Here is a 20932-nt window from a genome sequence, read left to right as displayed (position 1 = left end):
ACAGAACTTCTCAACGGCTTGCATGTCATACATGTCCTCCTTCTGCATCCGTGCTCATGCTGTTTGTTATTTGGGATGCTCCTTTTGTGGGGTGTATGTTTCCATGAAATAAATCCTTTCCATTGCCAGGATCAGTTCAAATGGCGCCTCTTCAAGAGAGGTTTCCTGATATCCAGCAGCTCCACAGGGTGTATCTGTACCTCTTTCATGCCTTGAGGCAAATACCAAAAATCTACTTATGTTCTCATCTTGTCCTCCTTACTAGACTGTACAATTTTATTTATTTATTTATTGAGACAAAGTCTTGCTCTATCCAGGCTGGAGCGCAGTGGCGCAATCTCAGCTCACTGCAAACTCCACCCAGTTTCAAGCAATTCTCCTGCTTCAGCCTCCTAAGTAGCTGGGAGGCGTCTTACAGGGGTCCACCACCACCACGCCTCCCAGGCGTCCACCACCACACACAGCTAATATATATACAGTTTTTTTCCTAGATGAAGTCTTGCTGTGTCACCTAGGCTGGAGTGCAGTGGCCTGACCATAGCTCACTGCAGCCTCAACTTCCTGGGCTAAGTAATCCTCCCGCCTCAGCCTGCTGAGTAGCTGGGACTACAGGTACAGACCAACACCCCTGGCTAATTTTTAAAAATTATTTTGGAGCTATGCCGGGAGGTGGGGGTCTCTCTGTTTTCAGGCTGGTCTCAAACTCCTGGCCTCAAGCAATCCTGTTGCTTTAGCCTTCTGAGTAGCTGGGATTACAGATGCATGCCACCATGTTCAGTTTAGACTGTACAGTTTGTTGAAGGCCATTATGCTGATGTTTTCCCTTTGAAGCCCTCTTATATTGGGTTGGTGCAAAAGTAATTTTGGGCTGGGCACGGTGGCTCATACCTGTAATCCCAGCACTTTGGGAGGCCAACGCGGGTGGATCACTTAAAGTCAGGAGTTTGAGACCAGCCTGACCAATATGATGAAACCCTGTTTCTACTAAAAATACAAAATTATTGGAGTGTAATGGCAGGTGCCTGTAGTCCCAGCTACTTTACTTGGGAGGCTACAGCAGGAGACTCGATTGAACCCAGGAGGCAGAGGTTGCAGTGAGCTGAGATTACATCACTGCACTCCAGCCTGGGTGACAGAGCAAGACTCTGTTTCAAAACCAGCCAACTAACCAAACAAAAAAAAAAATACCCAAAAGTAATTGAGATTTTTGCCATTACTTTTTTTTTTTTTAAGACAGAGTCTCACTCTTGTCCAGGCTGGAGTTCAATGGCACAATCTCAGCTTACTACAACCTCTCCCTCCCAGGTTCAAGCAGTTCTCCTGTCTCAGCCTCCTGAATATCTAGGATTACAGGTACCTGCCAACATGCCCAGCTAATTTTTGTATTTTTAGTAGAGATGGGGTTTCACCATGTTGGCCAGGCTGGTCTCAAACTCCTGACCTCAGGTAATCCACCTGCCTCAGCCTCTGAAAGTGTTGGGATTACAGGAGTGAGGCACCGGGCCCAGCCAATAAAGTGTCTTCAAGCAGAAACCCACATAGACTGGGAGTGGTATAATGTCTGTAATCCCAGCACTGTGGGAGGCCAAGAAGGGAGGATCACTTTGGGCCAGGAGTTCAAGTCCAGCCTGGGCAACATAGAGAGGCCCTATCTCTATGAAAATATTTTTTAAAAAATTAGCTGGGCTGGGCGCGGTGGCTCACGCCTGTAATCCCAGCACTTTGGGAGGCTGAGGCGGGTGGATCATGAGGTCAAGAGATCGAGATCATCTGGTCAACATGGTGAAACCCCGTCTCTACTAAAAATACAAAAAATTAGCTGGGCATGGTGGCGCGTGCCTGTAATCCCAGCTACTCAGGAGGCTGAGGCAAGAGAATTGCCTGAACCCAGGAGGCGGAGGTTGCAGTGAGCTGAGATCGCGCCATTGCACTCCAGCCTGTGTAACAAGAGCGAAACTCCTTCTAAAAAAAAAAATAAATTAGCTGGATGTGATAATGTACACCTGTAGTGCCAGCTACTCGGGAGGCTGAGGCAGGAGGATTGCCTGAGCCTAGGAGTTCAAGGCTGTGGTGAGTTCTGATTGTACCACTGCACTCCAGCCTGTGCGGCAGAGCAAGACCTACAAAAAACAAACAAAATACAGAACAGAAACACACGTAACACCCGGCGACAGACTGGCTGGTTGACAGAAGTGTGGTGGCCAGAGGCTGGCAGGAACTTTGCCCTGTATGCCCACTAGGGGCAATGTTTAGCGTTCTCTAACTCTGTTTGTGGTATAACTGTGGACTTTAGCCACCACAGACAAGAGTCAGCTGTACTTTGAATGTGTCATCCCACCACCTGCTGGCCTCCACTTTTGATGAGAAATCAATTGTCAATCTCATGGGAGTTTCCTTATACTCAATGGGTTGTTTTTCTCTTGCTGCTTCCAAGAGTCTCTTTTATATTTTGACTCCCAAATCTCTTTTATTGGGGGAATGGGCCTCTTGGGGTTCCTCACTGCACGGCTTGTACATTGGCACTGCTTCCCAAGTCCTGGGGCTTCATCGTATCAGGCAGCCCGGGTGGGCTGGAGAATGGCTGGATGCACAGGGCCTCAAAGGTGTCATCTGTCTAGAAGACAGGCACCACTCTGGCTGGGGCCTGTGGCTGTGCTGTTTGATGGTGAAGCCACACTCGCCCAGTGCCTTGCTATCATCCAGGAGTTGGTCATCCTTGTACATCTGCTGCTCATCGGGCGGCCCTTTGAGGATGCCCTCGATGATGTGCTTCAGCTTGAACACCGCGCTGGACTTCTTGGTGTTCGTGAAGATGGTGGTCTTGTGGCGCAGGATCCTGAGGAACAGTCCTGGGAGCAGTGGGCTGGTGTGAGGGCGAAGCCCTGGACCCCCTGTGTGGCCCAGCCAACTCTGCTGTCCCCGGCCTGGCCCGGCCGTCCCTCCCCCATGCCCACTCACCCTTGACTTTTGTGTGTGTGTGTGTGTGTGGTTTTTTTTTTTGATGGAATTTTGCTTTTGTTGCCCAGGATGGAGTGCAATGGTGCGACCTCGGGTCACTGCAACCTCTGCCTCCCAGGTTCAATAATCTTGTCTCCCAGGTTCAAGCAATTCTCCTGCCTCAGCTTCTCAAGTAGCCGGGATTACAGGTGTGTGCCACCATGCCCAGCTAATTTTTGTATTTTTAGTAGAGATGGGGTTTCACCATGTTGGCCAGGCTGGTCTTGAACTCCTGACATCAAGTGATCCACGTGCCTTGGCCTCCCAAGTTACAGGTGTGAGCCACTGTGCCTGGCCCTTGGGTCTCTTATGAACTGTCTCTTCCCCTGGGCAAAGCCTCTGAGCCCCTATTCTGGACACTGGTGGAGCAGTAGGCTCTGGTCTTCGTGGTTTGCCCCTCCCAGCATGGGATCGCTGTTCCATGAGCAAGCTTGGAGGCATGTGATTATGGTCCCAGTATTCTCAGACTGTCACCAATGGTAGAGCCTTCACCCATGGTGTGGGTGAGTGCTGGCTGGAGGAAAGGAGTGCCCTACTTCTTTACCACATTCACCAGAAATGTAGCCTCTTCAATTTGGAGTTGGAGGGGATGAAAAATGCTAGCAGCATGCTCCTCCTGGTAAGATATGGTAAGCCTTGATTGGCAGCTGAGGGGAGAGGGAGCCTCTCACCTTGGCCACATTTACTCAGAGAGGAGTTTCCTCCCAACTGAACTGTTGGGGGAGGGTGGTCAGGAGACAGTTGGTCCTCCTGGTTTAAATGCCATAGATGGCCTGGCACGTGGCTTATAATGTTACAGGTAGTTAAACAGGCATGAGTGGGGCTGGAGAGGGCTCTTCCCCACCCACCAGGAATGTCAAGTGATGGTTCATCAATTATCACATTGCCTCTCTAAATGTTATTAATAATTCAACAGCCAGCACCAGAGAGAGACAATCTCCTGATGGTCCACAGCTGTTACTTTAGAGTATGAATTGAATGCAGACAGCAGGGAGAAGCAACTTCCTGGGCATGTGCGTTAAGAGACAAAATAGGCCAGGCGCAGTAGCTCACGCCTGTAATCCCAGCACTTTGGGAGGCCGAGGCAGGTGGATCACCTGAGGTTAGGAGTTTAAGACCAGCCTGGCCAACATGGTGAAACCCCATCTCTACTACAAAATTAGTCGGGCATGGTGTCGGGCGCCTGTAATCCCAGCTACTCAGGAGGCTGAAGGAGGAGAGTTGCCTGAACCCTGGAGAGTGGAGGTTGCAGTGAGCTGAGATTGGGCCACTGTACTCTAGCCTGGGCAACAAGAGTGAAACTCCATCTCAAAACAAAACAAGGGCAACAAGAGTGTAACTCCATCTCAAAACAAAACAAAATAAAAAAAACAGACAAATGGTGGAGCATGACTTCCGGGGGCAGACCACCGGAAAAGGGAAGAAAACCTCAGATGGGCATGCATACAACTTCCTGCACACACTATGCATGCTCACCTTCCCAGGGTAAGGAGGGCACTCTGCATGTGGGCAGCCTATCCTAAGGGAAGAATCATGGGAAAGGAGCCAGCCTATAAAATCCTAGGATGAAGGTTGAACACCACATTTGATGTTGGTGCTCACTTGGGTCTCTCCCAAGTGTACTTACCTTCTTTCCTGTTCTAAAGCCTTTTAAAATAATCTTCCACTCCTGTTCTGAAACTTGCCTCGGTCTCTTTTTCTGCCTTATGCCCTGCAGTTAAATTCTTTCTTCTGTGGAGGCAAGAATTGAGGTTGCTGCAGGCCCATACAGGTTTATCACCAGTAACCTGGATACCTTCCACTGGTAACAATGCTTGTAATCCCAGCGCTGTGGGTGGCAGAATTGCTTGAGCCCAGGAGTTTGAGACCAGCCTGTGCAACACAGTGAGACCGTGTCTCTACAAAATAATAATAATAATAATAGTAAAAGCTCAAAATCATGAAAATTGTCTCAAAAGAAAGAAAAAGTAATAGAATTCAATGCCACAGATTCTCCCTGTTCTTACTGAGTTTTAGTAGATTTTTTTTTTTTTTTTTTGAGATGGGGTTTCACCATGTTGGCCAGGCTCATCTCGAACTCTTGACCTCAGGTGATCCGCCCTCCTTGGCCTCCCAAAGTGCTGGGATTACAGGAGTGAGCCACTGCGCCCGGCCAAGTTTTAGTAGATTTTCTTGAGTAAAGTTTATTCAGGCTGAATGCGGTAGCTCACATCTGTAATCCTAGCACTTTGGGAGGCCAAGGCAGGTGGACCACCTGAGGTCAGGAGTTCGAGACCATCCTGACCAACATGATGAAACCCCGTCTCTATTAAAAATACAAAATTTAGCCGGGCACGGTGGCACATGCCTGTAGTCCCAGCTACTTGGGAGGCCAAGGCAGAGGAATCACTTGAACCCAGGAGACGGAGGTTGTAGTGAGCCGAGATCACACCACTGCACTCCAGCCTGGGTGACAAAGCGAGATTCCATCTCAAAATAAACAAATAAATGATTAAAAATAAAATAAATAAATAAAAGTATGTGGCGCCTCTCCCCAGTCCCCCTCCCCCCCTCCCCTCCGCCTCCCCTCCTCCTCCCTTTTCCCCTCTCCTCCTCCCCTTTCCTCTCCCCCTCCCCCTCCCCTTTCCCTTCTCTCCTCGCTCCCCTTTTCCCCTCCTCTGTGCCCTTGCTCTCCTGCTCCTGTTCCAGCTACTTGATGTACCTGTTCTCCCTTCACCTTCCACCATGATGGTAAGTTTCCCGAGGCCTCCCCAGAAGCCAGGGAGATGCCACCATCATGTTCCCTATACAGCCTGCAGAACCATGAGCCAATTAAACCTCTTTCTTTTATAAATTACCCAGGCATCCTTTTGATTTGGGCAGAAAAAATAAATAAGTAAGTAAGTAAGTAAGTCCGGCTCAGGTATTTATAGCAATGCAAGAATGGATTAATACACTAGGGGACACTGAAGCTCTGAGACGACAGTGTCGGAGCTCTGTGCGTCTGTTCCCCAGCAAAGCAAGCAAAGCCGGTGAAAACCATAAAAAACAGACAAACCACTGTAAGTTTCTGGGAATTATCCCAATGTCATAAAATAGACAAAAAACATTTAATTTTATTTACCTTTATTTTATTTTTTTGTTGTTTTTATTTTTATTTTTTATTTTATTTATTTATTTTGAGACGGAGTTTCGCTCTTGTTACACAGGCTGGAGTGCAATGGTCAGATCTCGGCTCACCGCAACCTCCGCCTCCTGGGTTCAGGCAATTCTCCTGCCTCAGCCTCCCGAGTAGCTGGGATTACAGGCACGCACCACCATGCCCAGCTAAGTTTTGTATTTTTAGTAGAGACGGGGTTTCACCATGTTGACCAGGATGGTCTCGATCTCTTGACCTCGTGATCCACCCACCTCAGCCTCCCAAAGAGCTGGGATTATAGGTGGGAGCCACTGTGTCCGGCCCTAATTTTATTTTTTATTGAGATGGAGTCTCACTCTGTTGCCTAAACTGGAGTGCAGTGGCGCAGTCTCAGCTCACTGCAACCTCCACCTCCTAGGTTCAAGTGCTTCTCCTGCTTCAGCCTCCTGAGTAGCTGGGATTAGTAGTAGGTGCATGCCAACCATCTCACACCAGGTCCCACCTCCAACACTAGGGATTGCAATGCGACCTGAGATTTGGGCGGGAACACAGATCTAAACCACATCCTCAGCTTTGCTTTTCAGGCTTTTGGGTTAGTCTATTGTTTGCTCCAACATCTGTCTACCACTTCAGGCCGTCTACGTTAAAATTCCTACCTGTTAATCAGCCGGGCGTGGGGGCTCACAACTGTAATCCAGCACTTTGGGAGGCCAAAGCAGGTAGATCACCTGGGGTCAGGAGTTCAAGACCAGCCTAGCCAACTTGGTGAAACCCTGTCTCTGCTAAAAATATAATAATTAGCTGGGCTTGGTAGTGCCCGTCTGTAATCCCAGCTACTCAGGAGGCTGAGGCAGAATTGCTTGAACCTGGGAGGCAGAGGTTGCAGTGAGCTGAGATTATGTCACTGCATTCCAGCCTGGGCAACAGAGCGAGACTTCGTCTCAAAAAAAAAAAAAAAAAAAAAAAAAAAAATCCTTCCTTGTTATCCAATGAAGTCTCCCTGAAAAAAAAAAATCTTGCCTGTAAATGTTTCTGACGAATGCCTCCTAGGGAGAAGGCCTTTTGCACTGGTCGAGCTCCAAGTGAGGTCAAATACAGATGGACTTGAAAGTGGGGTCTTCCAGGGAACTTCAAGACAGCTCCAGTAATGACAGTTCTTTGGGAACACAATTTTGAAAGAACTCCAGCTTCGATTTACTCCCTCGGGGGCCGACAGCTTGCACTGAGAATGTGAGCTGTTATTTTTCAAGGTTGCAACAGAGCTGGAGAGTGCAGGCTGGGAGTAGGACAATATTTATTTATTTATTTAAGTTAACTTTATTTTTGAGACAGGGTCTCGCTCTGTCACCCAGGTTGGAGAGCAGTGGTGTGATCTCTGCTTGCAACCTCCACCTCCTGGGTTCACACGGTTCTTCTGCCTTGACCTTCCAAGTAGCTGGGATTACAGGTGTGCACCACCACGCCTGGCTAACTTTTGTATTTTTTGGTAGAGATGGGGTTTCACCATGTTGGCTGGGCTGGTCTCGAACTCCTGACCTCAAGAGATCCACCCGCTTCGGCCTCCCAAGGTGCTGGGATTACAGGCGTGAGCCACCATGCCCAGCCTATGTTTTCTATAAAGGGAATGGCAATCAAGATTAAAATGCTTTTTTTTTTCTTAGAAATGTCTTCTGCCAGATTAAAATGCTTTAAGAGCTATACTTAAGTGGAAATTGAAGTCTCAAAGAAGTAAGAATGATAATAGGAAACTAACCTTTAGAGGCTGAAGTAGGTGGATCACGAGGTCAATAGATTGAGACCATCCTGGCCAACATGGTGAAACCTCATCTCTACTAAAAATACAAAAAGTAGCTGGGCATGGTGGCGGGCGCTTGTTATCCTAGCTACTCGGGAGGCTGAGGCAGGAGAACCGCTTGAACCCAGGAGGTGGAGGTTGCAATGAGTGGACATCAAGCCACTGCATTCCAGCCTGTGAGACAGAGCAAGACTCCATCAAAAAAAAAAAAAAAAAAAAAAAAAAAGAAAGTGGAGAGCTTCTGCTTCCCCTTGGTCATCTGTTCATATTACAACATCTACCCTAAGCAGTGGGCCTATTTCTTCCTTTTTCTTGCTGCAGATATAGCTATCAAAGCCCTTTTGTTGTCTGCGTAGCATGTTTTGTAATCTCAGCTCATTCCGAGTTACAGCCATGCCTACGCTGTTTTCATAGGTTTGCAGCGGCTTTTGTGTTTATCCCTGGGTTAGGCGGCTCTTCTTACATCTTCTGTTATCATAGAACTCCCTGTGCAGCCACTTCGGCTCCTACAAATGCTATTCCAATTGCTTCTTCATCCGGACCCCAGAGGGAGGAAGGAGTGGCTGGTTTTTGGGGGAGTCGAGAGGAGGTTGGATATTCTTGAAATGATAAATAAAATGATACCTGTTAGTTCAGTATTGGAACATAGACAAATAGTACATGCAATGAGATAATTGTTCATTAATTTAGCATCCTATGATTAATTCAGAATTCTAATAGTCATTGACTTTGTCTACTCACCTCGAGTACGTTAATACACAATGACACACTGCTTTTTCCCTTGGCTTTTGTTTCAGTTATTTACGACTGTGTGGTAAATGATCCTAAAATTTAACGGCATGAAACAACCACCTTTTTTTTTTTCTTTTGCAAATGCTCATTGATTCTGTGGGTGGAGTTTGGGAAGGGCAAAGTGGGAGAAGTTCTACTGGGCTCTGGGTTTTCTGAGCCTAATCCTCACCTCACCCTGGAACCGCAAGGGTAACTCTAATGGATAAAGAGGGCACAACCGGGGCTGCTTCATCACATGCCTGTCGCCTGCGCTGCAGTGGCAGGAGGGTAGGCTGAGGCCCAGAGGGGACTGAAAGCCACACAGCCTATGTGTAAGAGGGCGAGCCGCATGTGAAAGCACAGTTGGACTTTTTTTTTGAGACAAGAGTCTGGCTCTGTTACCCTGGATAGAAGGTAGTGGTACGATCTCAGCTCACTGCAACCTCCACTTCCTGGGTTCAAGTGATTCTACTGCTTTAGCCTCCTAAGTAGCTGGGATTGCAGGCACCCTCCACCACACCTGGCTGATTTTTGTATTTTTAGTAGAGACAGGGTTTCACTAGGTTGGTCAGGCTGGTATCGAACTCCTGACCTTGTGATCTGCCCTCCTTGGACTCCCAATGTGCTGGGATTACAGGTGTGAGCCACCACGCCCAGCTGATTTCTCGGTTTTAGGCACTACCTGTTATCATTTTGAAGAATGAGGCTTTACAATTCTTCCACCTCCTCCCTACAGCCCACATCGCTATTCCTACATATGCATGTGTGTACTTCCTGTCTTCATTCTTCCACGTCACTGTGCCTCGGTTCTGAGACATTCAGAGGCTGTATCCTATAGCTATGTAGACACTGTTCACGGCTGAACCGTGCACTTAACACAATCACTCTTCCCTGCACTGTTATCCCCTCTTTCCCCTCCTCCCCACTGAGTTAATTACATTGCATTTTAGTTACTGTGTTTGCTTGGTATGTAACACTAGTTCAATCCTGAATTTTACCTTGAGCTGTCAATTCAAGCACATTCAAACACATTCCATTTTCTATCGGTTTTATTGTATTTTGTTTTGAGATAGGTTCTTGCTCTGTACCCGAGGCTGGAGCGCAGTGGTACAATCATAGTTGATTGCAGCCTCAGCCTCCTGGGCACCAAGCAATCCTCCCACCTCAGCCTCCAGAGTAGCTGGGACTACACATGCATGCCACCACACCCAATTAATTTTTAATTTATTTTGTAGAAACAGGGTCTTGCTATGTTGCCCAGGCTGGTCTTGAACTCCTGAGCTCAAGTGATCCTCCTGCCTTAGCCTCCCAACCTACTGGGATTACTGGCATGAGCCACCATGTCCAGGTGCACCATGTATACATTTCTAAACAGGCTTAGTTCTGACTGTTTTGGACTTTGTAAGAATGCACTTGGCCAGGTGCGGTGGCTCATGCCTGTAATCCCAGCACTTTGGGAGGCCGAGGTGGGCGGATCACCTGAGGCTGGGAGTTCAAGACCAGCCTGGCTAACATGGTGAACCCCATCTCTACTTAAAAAAATGCAAAAATTGACTGGGCATGATGGTGCATGCCTATAATCCCAGTTGCTTGGGAGGCTGAGGCAGGAGAATCGCTTGAACCTGGGAGGGGGAGGCTATAGTGAGCCAAGATTGCGCCATTGAACTCTAGCCTGGGAACAAGAGTGAAACTCCATCTCAAAAAAAAAAAAAGAAGAATGCACTTATTGTAGGCTGGGTGCAGTAGCTCATACGTGTAATCTCAGCACTTTGGGAGGCTGAGGCAGGTGGATCACCTGAAGTCAGGAGTTGGAGACCAGCCTCGCCAATATGGTGAAAACCCATCTCTACTAAAAATACAAAAATTACCCTGGTGTGGTGTGGGCGCCTGTAGTCCCAGCTACTAGGGAGGCTGAAGCAGGAGAATCGCTTGAACCAGGGAGGCGGAGCTTGCAGTGAGCCAACATCGTGCCACTGCACTCCAGCCTGGGTGACAGAGCGAGACTCCATCTCAACAACAACAATAACAACAGAAAGAATGCACTCATTGTCATTGTCTAGGTATTATATTCCAATTTACTTAGGGCTGGGCCTGGTGGCTACAATCCTGTCTCTACAAAAAATACAAAAAAAAATTAATTGTGAGCTGGGTGCAGTGGCTCATGCCTGTAATCCCAGCACTTTGGGAGGCTGAGGCAGATGGATCACCTGCGTTCAGGAGTTCAAGACCAGCCTGGCCCCTGTCTCTACTAAAAATACAAAAAGTAGCTGGGCATGGCAGTGGGTGCCTGTAATCAGAGCTACCTGGAAGGCTGAAGCAGGAGAATCGCTTGAACCCGGGAGGCAGAGGTTGCTGTGAGCCTTCGCCACTGCACTCCAGCCTGGGTGACAGAGTGAAGCATCATCTCAAAAAAAAAAAAAAAAAAATGTTGGCCGGGCATGGTGGCTCACGCCTGTAATCCCAGTACTTTGGAGGCCAAGGCGGGCGGATCACTTGAGGTCGGGAGTTCAAGACCAGCCTGACCAACATGGTGAAACCCCGTCTTTATAAAAATTAAAATTAAAATTAAAAAAAATGTTAATTGTGGTTGTGGTAGAACACGCACAGCATAAATATACAATCTTAACCGTGTTTTCGTATTCAGTTCAGTGGTGCTGAGTCCATTCACACTGCTGTGCAACCGATCTCCAGAATTCTTCATCTTGCAAAACAGAAACGCTGAACTCGTTAAATAACTCCTGGCTGGGCACAGTGGCTCACACCTGTAATCCCAGCGGAGACGGAGGTGGGTGGATCACCTGAGGTCGGGAGTTGGAGACCAGCCTAACATGCAGAAACCCCATCTCCACTAAAAAATAAAATTAGTCAGGTGTGGTGGCGCATGCCTGTAATTCCAGCTATTTGGGAGGCTGAGGCAGGAGAATCACTTGAACCCGGGAGGCGGAGGTTGCAGTGAACTGAGATCAATCACACCATTGTACTCCAGCCTGGGCAACAAAAGCAACACTCCGTCTCAAACAACAAAAACAACTCCCCTCTCTCCCCTCCCCTCAGCTTCTGGCAACCACCACTCTACTATCTGTCTCTATGGCTCTGACTCCAGGTACCTCACATAAGTGGAATCATGCAGTATTTGTCTTTTGGGGACAGGCTTATTTCACAAGCATAATGTCCTCAAAGTTCATCCATGTTGTAGCATGTATCAGAATTTCCTTTTTTTTTTTAAAGCCTGAATAATATTCCACTGTATGTGGGTACCACAATTTGTGGATTGAGTCATCCTTTCGGCCTCTGTCATTATTATTATTATTATTATTTTGAGACACAGTCTTACTCTGTTGCCCAGGCTGGCGTGCAATGGCGCTATCTCGGCTCCCTGCAGCCTCCACCTCCTGGGTTCAAGTGGTTCTCCTGCCTCAGTCTCCTGAGTAGCTGGGACCACAGGTGCCTGCCACCACATGCCAGGCTAATTTTTGTATTTTTAGTAGAGACAGGGTTTCACCATTTGGCCAGGCTGGTCTTAAACTCCTGACCTCATGACCCACTTGGTCTCCCAAAGTGCTGGGATTACAGGTGAGAGCCACCACGCCAGGCCCTCTGTCTTCTGTATTGGATGCTTTCCTCAAACATATGGCGAATCTTGGGTGTCTGTGCATAAGAAAGCTGGAGGTATTGAAAGCCTTTTTTTTTTTTGAGATGGAGTCTTGCTCTGTCACCCAGGCTGGGGTGCAGTGGTGCAATCTCAGCTCCACATCCTGAGTTCAAGTGATTCTCCTGCCTCAGCCTCCTGAGTAGCTGGGATTACAGGTGCATGCCACCACGCCTGGCTAATTTTTGTATTTTTAGTAGAGACAGGGTTTCACCATGTTGGTCAGGATGGTCTTGAACTCCTGACCTTGTGATCCTCCCGCCTCAGCCTCCCAATCTCAGCTGAGATTACAGACATGAGCCACCTCACCCAGCCAAAAGCCTTTTAAAAGTTCCCCAGGCTGGGGGCACAGTGGCTCATGCCTGTAATTCCAGCACTTTGGGAGGCCAAGACAGGTGGATCTCTTGAGTCCAGGAGTTCAAGACCAGCCTAAGTAACTTAACGAGACCTCATCTCTACAAAAAATAAAAAAAAATAAAGCTGGGCACGGTGGCTCACACCTGTAATCCCAGAACATTGGGAGGCTGAAGCAGGCAGATCATGAGGTCAGGAGTTCGAGACCAGCTGGATCAACGTGGTGAAACCCTGTCTCTACTAAAAATACAGAAATTAGCTGGGGATGGTGGCATGCACCTGTAATCCCAGCTACTCAGGAGGCTGAGGCAGGAGAATTGCTTGAACCCAGGAGGCGGAGGTTGTAGTGAGCTGACATCGCACCACTGCACTCCAGCCAGGACGACAGATTGAGACTCTATCTAAAAAAAAAAAAAAGGCATGGTGGAGCATGTCTGTAGTCCCAGGTACTAGGAAGGCTGAGGTGGAAGGATGATTGAGCCTGGGAGTTTGAGGTGTCAGTGATCTGTGATTGTGCCACTGCCCTGCAGCCTGAGTGACAGAGTGAGACCCAATCTCAAAAAAAAAAAAAGCCCTCCACCCTGTGCTGGAGGGTGATCCTGCTGGTGGCTGCAGGGAGCTCCGGATGTCAGTGTCCCCAGGACTTTCCTCTTGGCTTGACTACAGTCCCTTCAGAGCCCTCCTCCAATTCCTGCCTGAAGGTACCAATTTCTTTTTTTTCCCCCCGCCGGATGTTGATGGAAAAAGGTGCCAATTTCTATGTCTTTGGTGGCTTCTGCAAAGAAAATCTGGCGATTTCTCATTTTTTTCCAATGCCAGCTCAAGATTCCACTTCCTCGGTTCTAGTAAATCGGTTACGAGTCCATCGATTACTACCTGGCTTAAACGCTGCTGTTCCTATTGTCTTCTTTCCCATTCTTACCCTTCTGGTGGGTGTGTGGCATTAGATTCTCTTACTGCCGTCGTCCTATGGTTGGGGCAAGACTAAAAGCGTGTATTTACTATCTTTAACCTGATGCCATTGATTGATTGATTGATTGAGGTGGAGTTTTGCTCTTGTTACCCAGGCTGGAATGCAGTGGTGAGATCCTGGCTCACTGCAACCTTTGCCTCCTGGGTTCAAGGTGATTCTCTTGCCTCAGCCTTCCAAGTAGCTGGGATTACAGGCACCTGCCACCACACCCTGCTAATTTTTGTATTTTTAGTAGAAATGGGGTTTCACCATGTTGGTCAAGCTGGTGTTGAACTCCTGACCTTAGCTGATCCACCCGCCTCAGCCTCTCAAAGTGCTGGGATTACAGGTGTGAGCCACTGCACTCAGTCTGGAATATATTATGTATCAATAAAAAAAAAAATAGGAGTTGTGTGGAGAACAATTGGAGCAGCAGATGGCAAAGAAGCCCTGAGGGCTGGGATGAGAAGACTGGATTTTCTGCTAGAAGAAATGAGAGCATTTTATCATGTTACTCAGCTTCAGAGCCTTGCAGTAAAAACATTTGCACATTTGAATGTTGACGAAGACATTTACAAATATAGACAGGATGTGATAATTTGTACTGTTCCCTGATCTGCAGTTGGTGTGAGTGATGTCATTGATTGCACCACTTAACAGGTGAAAAAATAGAAGTTTGGGATGTCAGGATTGCACCTGATGGTTGAGCCTCATAGGGTGGTTAGGAAGGGAAAGAAAAACGTGATCAAGGGCTGAGCAATGCAGGCCACTAGGCTGCACGACAGATTGAGAATAGAGCTTATCTGGGCACTAATTAGTGGAAAGGAGATCAGTGAGAAGAAGCAGAGAAAACGAATAACTTGTCAGTTCAAACTTAATCACTCTTTTTTTTTTTTGAGACAGAGTCTCGCTCTGTTGCCCAGGATGGAGTGCAGTGGCATGATCTCGGATCACTGCAACCTCCACCTCCTGGGTTCAAGTGATTCTCCTACCTCAGTCTTCTGAGTAGCTTGGATAGTAGGAGGCACACGCCCCCAGGCCCAGCTAATTCTTGTATTTTTAGTAGAGACAGGGTCTTACCATGTTGGCCAGGCTGGTCTTGAACGCCTAACTTCAGGTGGTCCACCTGCCTCAGCCTCCCAAAGTGTTGGAATTGCAGGTGTGAGCTACCACGCCTGTTTTTTTTTTTTTTTTTAGTCATAGTCTTGCTCTGTTACCCAGGCTGGAGTGCAGTGGCTTGATCTCCGTTGGCTACAGCCTCCGCCTCCCAGGTTCAAGTGATTCTCCTTCCTCAGCCTCCTGAGTAGCTGGGATTACAGGTGTGCATCACCATGCCCAGCTAATTTTTGTATTTTTAGTAAAGACAGGGTTTCACCATGTTGGCCAGGCTGATCTCAAACTCCTAACCTCAAGTGATCTGCCCACCTCGGTCTCCAAAGCACTGGGATTACAGGCATGAGCCCCTGTGCCCAGCCCAATTTATATTTTAGAAGGGCAATACTGTACGTTGACAGTAAGAGAGCCCTTATATCTTTTTCTCCCTTTTTTGTTCTTTTATTTTGCATCACTGAAAGATAGGAACATACAGCATAAGATAAAAGGAACAGAGCCCACATATACCTTTATTTTTTATTTTATTTTTTGATATGGAGTCTTGCTCTATCACTAGGCTGGAGTGCAGTAGCATGATCTCAGCTCACTGCAACCCCCGCCTCCTGGGTTCAAACGATTCTCCTGCCTCAGCCTCTGGAGTAGCAGGGACTACAGGTTCACACCACCACACCCAGATAATTTTTTTGTATTTTTAGTAGAGACAGGGTTTCACCATGTTGGCCAGGATGGTCTTGATTTCTTGACCTCATGATCCACCCTCCTGGGCCTCCCAACGTGCTGGGATTACAGCTGTGAGCCACCATGCCGGGACACTTTTTTTTTTTTTTGGAGACAGAGACTTGCTCTGTTGCCCAGGCTGGAGTGCAGTGGCGTGATCTTGGCTCACTGCAGCCTCTGCCTCCAAGGATCAAGTGGTTCTCCTGCCTCAGGCTCCCAGGCAGCTGGGATCACAGGTGTCTGCCACCACACTCAGCTAATTTTTGCATTTTTAGTAGAGTCACCATGTTGGCATGTCTGGTCTCAAACTCCTGACCTCAGGTGATCTGCCCACCTGGGCCTCTCAAAGTGCTGAAATTACAGGCATGAGCCACCACACCCAGCCACTGGTGTATTTAACTGAACATTTAGAGAAAATTTAATACCAGTTCTTCATAAACTCTTTCAAAAAGTAGAAGAGGAGGCAACATATCCCAACTCTTTATGAAGCCAGTATTTCCCTGATGCCAAAGCCAGACAAAGATAACATAAGAAAGAAAACTGTACCCCAAAACCTAAAATGCAATAAAAAAGAAAGAAAACTATCGATTAGTGTTTTTGTTTTTGTTTTTTTTTTTGAGATGGAGTTTTGCTCTTGTTACCCAGGCTGGAGTGCAATGGCGCGATCTCGGCTCACTGCAACCTCCGCTCCACCTCCTGGGTTCAGGCAATTCTCCTGCCTCAGCCTCCCGAGTAGCTGGGATTACAGGCACGCGCCACCATGCCCAGGTAATTTTTTATATTTTTAGTAGAGACGGGGTTTCACCATGTTGACCAGGATGGTCTCGATCTCTTGACCTCGTGATCCACCCACCTTGGCCTCCCAAAGTGCTGGGATTACAGACGTGAGCCACCACGCCTGGCCGAGATTAGTGTTTTTTTATTAATATAGAGACAAAAATCTTCAAATACTAACAAACAGAATCCAGCAGTGCATGAAAAGGACAGTACACCATGATCAAGTGAGAATGATCCCAGGAATGCAAAGTTGGTTCAATATCTGAAAATGAATTAACTTAATACATCGTAGTATTAGAATAAATGGAAAAAAGCAATTAATCATCTCAATAAATGCAGAAAAAACTTTTGACAAAATTCAACATTCTTTCATAATAAAAACCATGGAACAAACTAGAAGTAGAAGAGAACTTCCTCTACATGATAAAGAGCATCTGTGAAAAACCCACAGCTAACATCATACTTAATGGTGAAAATTCCTGAGAGATCAGAATAAGACAAGGAAGTCTGCTCTTCCCACTTATATTCTATATTGTACTGGAGATTCTAGTCAGAAAAATTAAGCAAGAAAGTGAAATAAAAGGCATCTAGATAGGAAAGAAAGAAGTGAAACTTCCTGTATTTGCAGATGACATGATCTTGTATACAGAAAATATACAAGAAACAAGGCTGGGTGTGGTGGCTGATGCCTGTAATCCCAGTACTTGGGAGGCTGAGGTGGGCAGATCACTTGAGGTCAGGAGTTCAAGACCAGCCTGGCCAACATTGTGAAACCCTGTCTCTATTAAAAACACAAAAATTAGTCAGGCATGGTGGAGCACACCTGCAATCCCAGCTACTCGGAGGCCGAGGCAGGAGAATCACTTGAATCTGGGAGGCGGAGGTTGTAGTGAGCCAAGATTGTACCACTGCACTCCAGCCTGGGTGACAGAGTGAGACTGTTGCAAACAAAACAAAAACAAAAAAAGAAAATATACAATATCCTGTATATCTTAAGAAACCTACTAAAAAGTCAGAACTTTAGTGGCCAGGGAAATGCAAATCAAAGCCTCTGAAGAAAAAAAAAAAAAAAACTCCTGTGGCTAGTCAGTATAAAAATGAAAATAAAATAATAAATAATAAAAAAAGAAAAAGCACAAACTTGGCCAGGTGCGGTGGCTCACACCTGTAATCCCAGCACTTTGGGAGGCCGAGGTGGGCAGATCACAAGGTTAGGAAGTCAAGACCAGCCTGACCAACATGATAAAACCCCATCTCTACTAAAATACAAAAAGTTAGTCAGCATGGTGGCACATGCTTGTAATCCTAGATACCCAGGAGGCTGAGGCAGGGGAATCACTTGAAACTGGGAGGCAGAGGTTGCAGTGAGCTGAGACCACCACTGCACTCCAGCCTGGCAACAGAGCGAGACTCTGTCTCAAAAAAAAAAAAAAAAGGAAAGAAAAAGAAAAAACACAAACCTTTTGCTCTGCTGTCACACCACCATAACAATCACTACAGAAGTCTTCTGTGACCAAATGTTGGGGGATCTCCCACCAATACCAAGCAAGCAACCAATTCTGCAATGGACAATTCTGAACTGGTGTCCTCTGATTCAATTCCAACACTATCTATCTGAAGATAGCATTAGATCCCACAAATTGAGGGTTCAGTACCACAATACTGCACCCCTACACACAACGGTTGCAAGTCTAGGCCTCCAGAACTTCAGACGCACCGGCTTCAAGTCGGGGTTTCCCCGGTTCCCTTTTTGGTTGTTATTAATTTGCTGGAGCAGCTCACAGGCCTCAGTAAAGCTTACATTTAATTGTTGATTATAAAGGACGTTGCGTAGCCAGGTGTTGGGCACATACCTGTAGTCCCAGCTACTTGGGAGGCTGAGGTGGGAGAATCGCTTGAGTCCGGGAGGCTGAGGCTGCAGTGAGCCATGATTGCTCCATCGCACTCCAGCCTTAGAGACAAAGCAAGACCATAGCTCAAAAATAAATAAACAAATAGTATTTCTTTTCTTTTCTTTTTTTTTAAAATTTTTTATTGCATTTTAAGTTTGGGGGTACATGTGCAGAACATGCAAGACAGTTGCATAGGTACACACATGGCAGTGTGTTTTGCTTCCTTTCTCCCCTTCACCCACATTTGGCATTTCTCCCCAGGCTATCCCTCCCCACCTCCCCCTCCCGCTGGCCCTCCCCTTTTCCCCCCAGTAGACCCCAGTGTTTAATACTCCCCTCCACAACTTTTGCACGGCAAAAGAAACAGTCACTAGAGTGAATCGGCAACCAACAGAATGGGAAAAAATTTTTGCAATTTACCCATCTGACAAAGGGCTGATATCCAGAATTTACAAAGAACTCAAAAAGATTTACAGGAAAAAAACAAACAAGCCCATTCAAAACTGGGCAAAGGATATGAACAGACACTTTTTTTTTTTTTTTTAACGGAGTTTTGCTCTTGTTACCCAGGCTGGAGTGCAATGGCACAATCTCGGCTCACCTCAACCTCCATCTCCTGGGTTCAGGCAATTCTCCTGCCTCAGCCTCCTGAGTAGCTGGGACTACAGGCACACACCACCATGCCCAGCTAATTCTTTGTATTTTTAGTAGACCAGGATGGTCTCGATCTCTTGACCTCGTGATCCACCCATCTCAGCCTCCCAAAGTGCTGGGATTACAGGCGTGAGCCACCACACCCGGCCGACAAATAATATTTCAAAGGATACGGATGAAGAGATGTGCAGGGCGAAGCATGGGGGGGTGGTGTGGAATTTCCATGCCCTCCCTGATCACTGCACCCTCCAGAAACCTCTGAAGCAGCTATGTTGTCTGGGGTAAATACTTGAGATTTGTTGTCTCATACCAGGAAAATTTAGGACACGGACACACACGTGGAGTTTAGGAGTGGAGGTTTAGTAGGCAAGAGAAAGAGAAAGAGAAAGGAAACCAGCTCTCTCTTTAGTAAGAGAGAGGGGACTTCTGAGAGGAGAGACCACTGGTGGGGGGGATGTACCAGCTTTTATAGTCAGGTTTGAGGAGGCGGTGCCTGATTTACATAGGGCTCACGGATTGGCTTGATCAAGTATGATATTACATAGCACACAGGGAAGGCTACCTCACCATAATTTTATTATGCAAATGAACTTTCCCCTTGGCCTAAGCCATCTTGTCTGCTCCTTACTGTGCACATGGCTGACAAAGAGAAGGGAAGATGGAGCCATTTTGAACATGATTGGCACAATTGCCAGCATCTATGTCTGAAGCTCAGTTTTATAGGCTGGTCTTTGTTAGAAAGGAAAATAATTTGTGGCTGTTTTTTATTAAAAGGAAACCCTTACTGAGGACTTATGTACCCTTACTATCTGCACAAGTAATGTCTTCTTTTATTTTTTGAGATGGATTCTTGCTCTATCGCCCAGGCTGGAGTGCAATGGTGAGGTCTTGGCTCACTGCAGCCTCTCCCTCCAAGGTTCAAGGGATTCTCCTGCCTCAACCTTCCAAGTAGCTGGGATTACAGGCGCCCACCACCATGCCCAGCTAATTTTTGTATTTTTAGTAGAGGCGGCATTTCACCATGTTGGTCAGGCTGTTCTTGAACTCCCGACCTCAGGTGATTCGCCCACCTCAGCCTCCCAAAGTGCTGGGAATACAGGCATGAGCCACCGCGCCCAGCCTGTCCATTACAATTATATGGAAATACAACTGATTTTTTTGTTTGCATATTGACCTATATCTTGCAACTCTGCCATTTTCATTAATTAGGTTTTTTTTCTTTCGCACGTCATCTCACTCTGTCGCCCAGTGGTGTGATCTTGGCTCACTGCAACCACCACAATCTGGGAGTGGTGGCTGATGCCTGTAATCCCAGCTGTGTAGTAGCTGGGATTATAGGCACACGCCACCATGCCCAGCTAATTTTTGTATTTTTTTTTTTAGTAGAGACGGGGTTTCACTGTGTTGCCCAGGCTGGTCTCGAACTCCTGAGCTCAGGCAATCCACCTGCCTTGGCCTCCCAAAGTGCTAGGATTACAGATGTGAGTAACTGCACCTGGCCAGGGGATTGAATTTCTGCAAGAGATTTGAGCAGGGACACACCTTGAAACTGTATCAGTCTTCAGAATTCATTTGTGTTGTGGCATGTGATAAGATTATCTCTTTATACAGCTGAATAATATTCCATTTTATGTCTGTGCCACATTTTCTTTATCAATTCGTCTGTTGATGGACATTTAGGTGGTGTACACATCTTGATTATTATAAATAATACTGAAATGAACATGGGAATACAGATATCTCTTTGACATTCTGATTTCAATTCTTTTGGATAAATACGCAGAAGCGGCCGGGTGCTGTGGCTTACGCTTGTAATCCCAGCACTTTGGGAGGCTGAGGCAGGATTACATGAGGTCAGGAGTTCAAGACCAGCCTGGCTAACATGGTAAAACCTTATCTCTATTAAAACACAAACATTATGCTGGGCGCAGTGGCTCACATCTGTAATCCCAGCACTTTGGGAGGCCAAGCCGGGTGGATCACGCGATGTCAGGAGTTCAAGACCAGCTTGGCCAACAAGGCAAAACCCCATCTCTACTAAAAATATGAAAATTAGCCTGGCATGGTGGCAGGTGCCTATAATCCCAGTTACCTGGGAGGGTGAGGCAGGAGACTGCTGTGAGTGGAGATCGAACCATTGGAC

General features: G+C 47.0%; 1 pseudogene; it reads right to left on the bottom strand.

Moving 5' to 3' along the window:
* Positions 1–2497: 2497 nt before the first annotated feature.
* On the bottom strand, positions 2498–4502 carry LOC144578527 (elongin-B pseudogene; annotated as a pseudogene).
* Positions 4503–20932: the final 16430 nt, after the last annotated feature.

The sequence above is a fragment of the Callithrix jacchus genome, chromosome 12, assembly GCF_049354715.1.
Source record: "Callithrix jacchus isolate 240 chromosome 12, calJac240_pri, whole genome shotgun sequence".
Classification (NCBI taxonomy): Eukaryota; Metazoa; Chordata; class Mammalia; order Primates; family Cebidae; genus Callithrix; species Callithrix jacchus.
The sequence above is the reverse complement of the archived record's forward strand: the minus strand, read 5'-3'. Positions and strand labels throughout refer to the sequence as shown.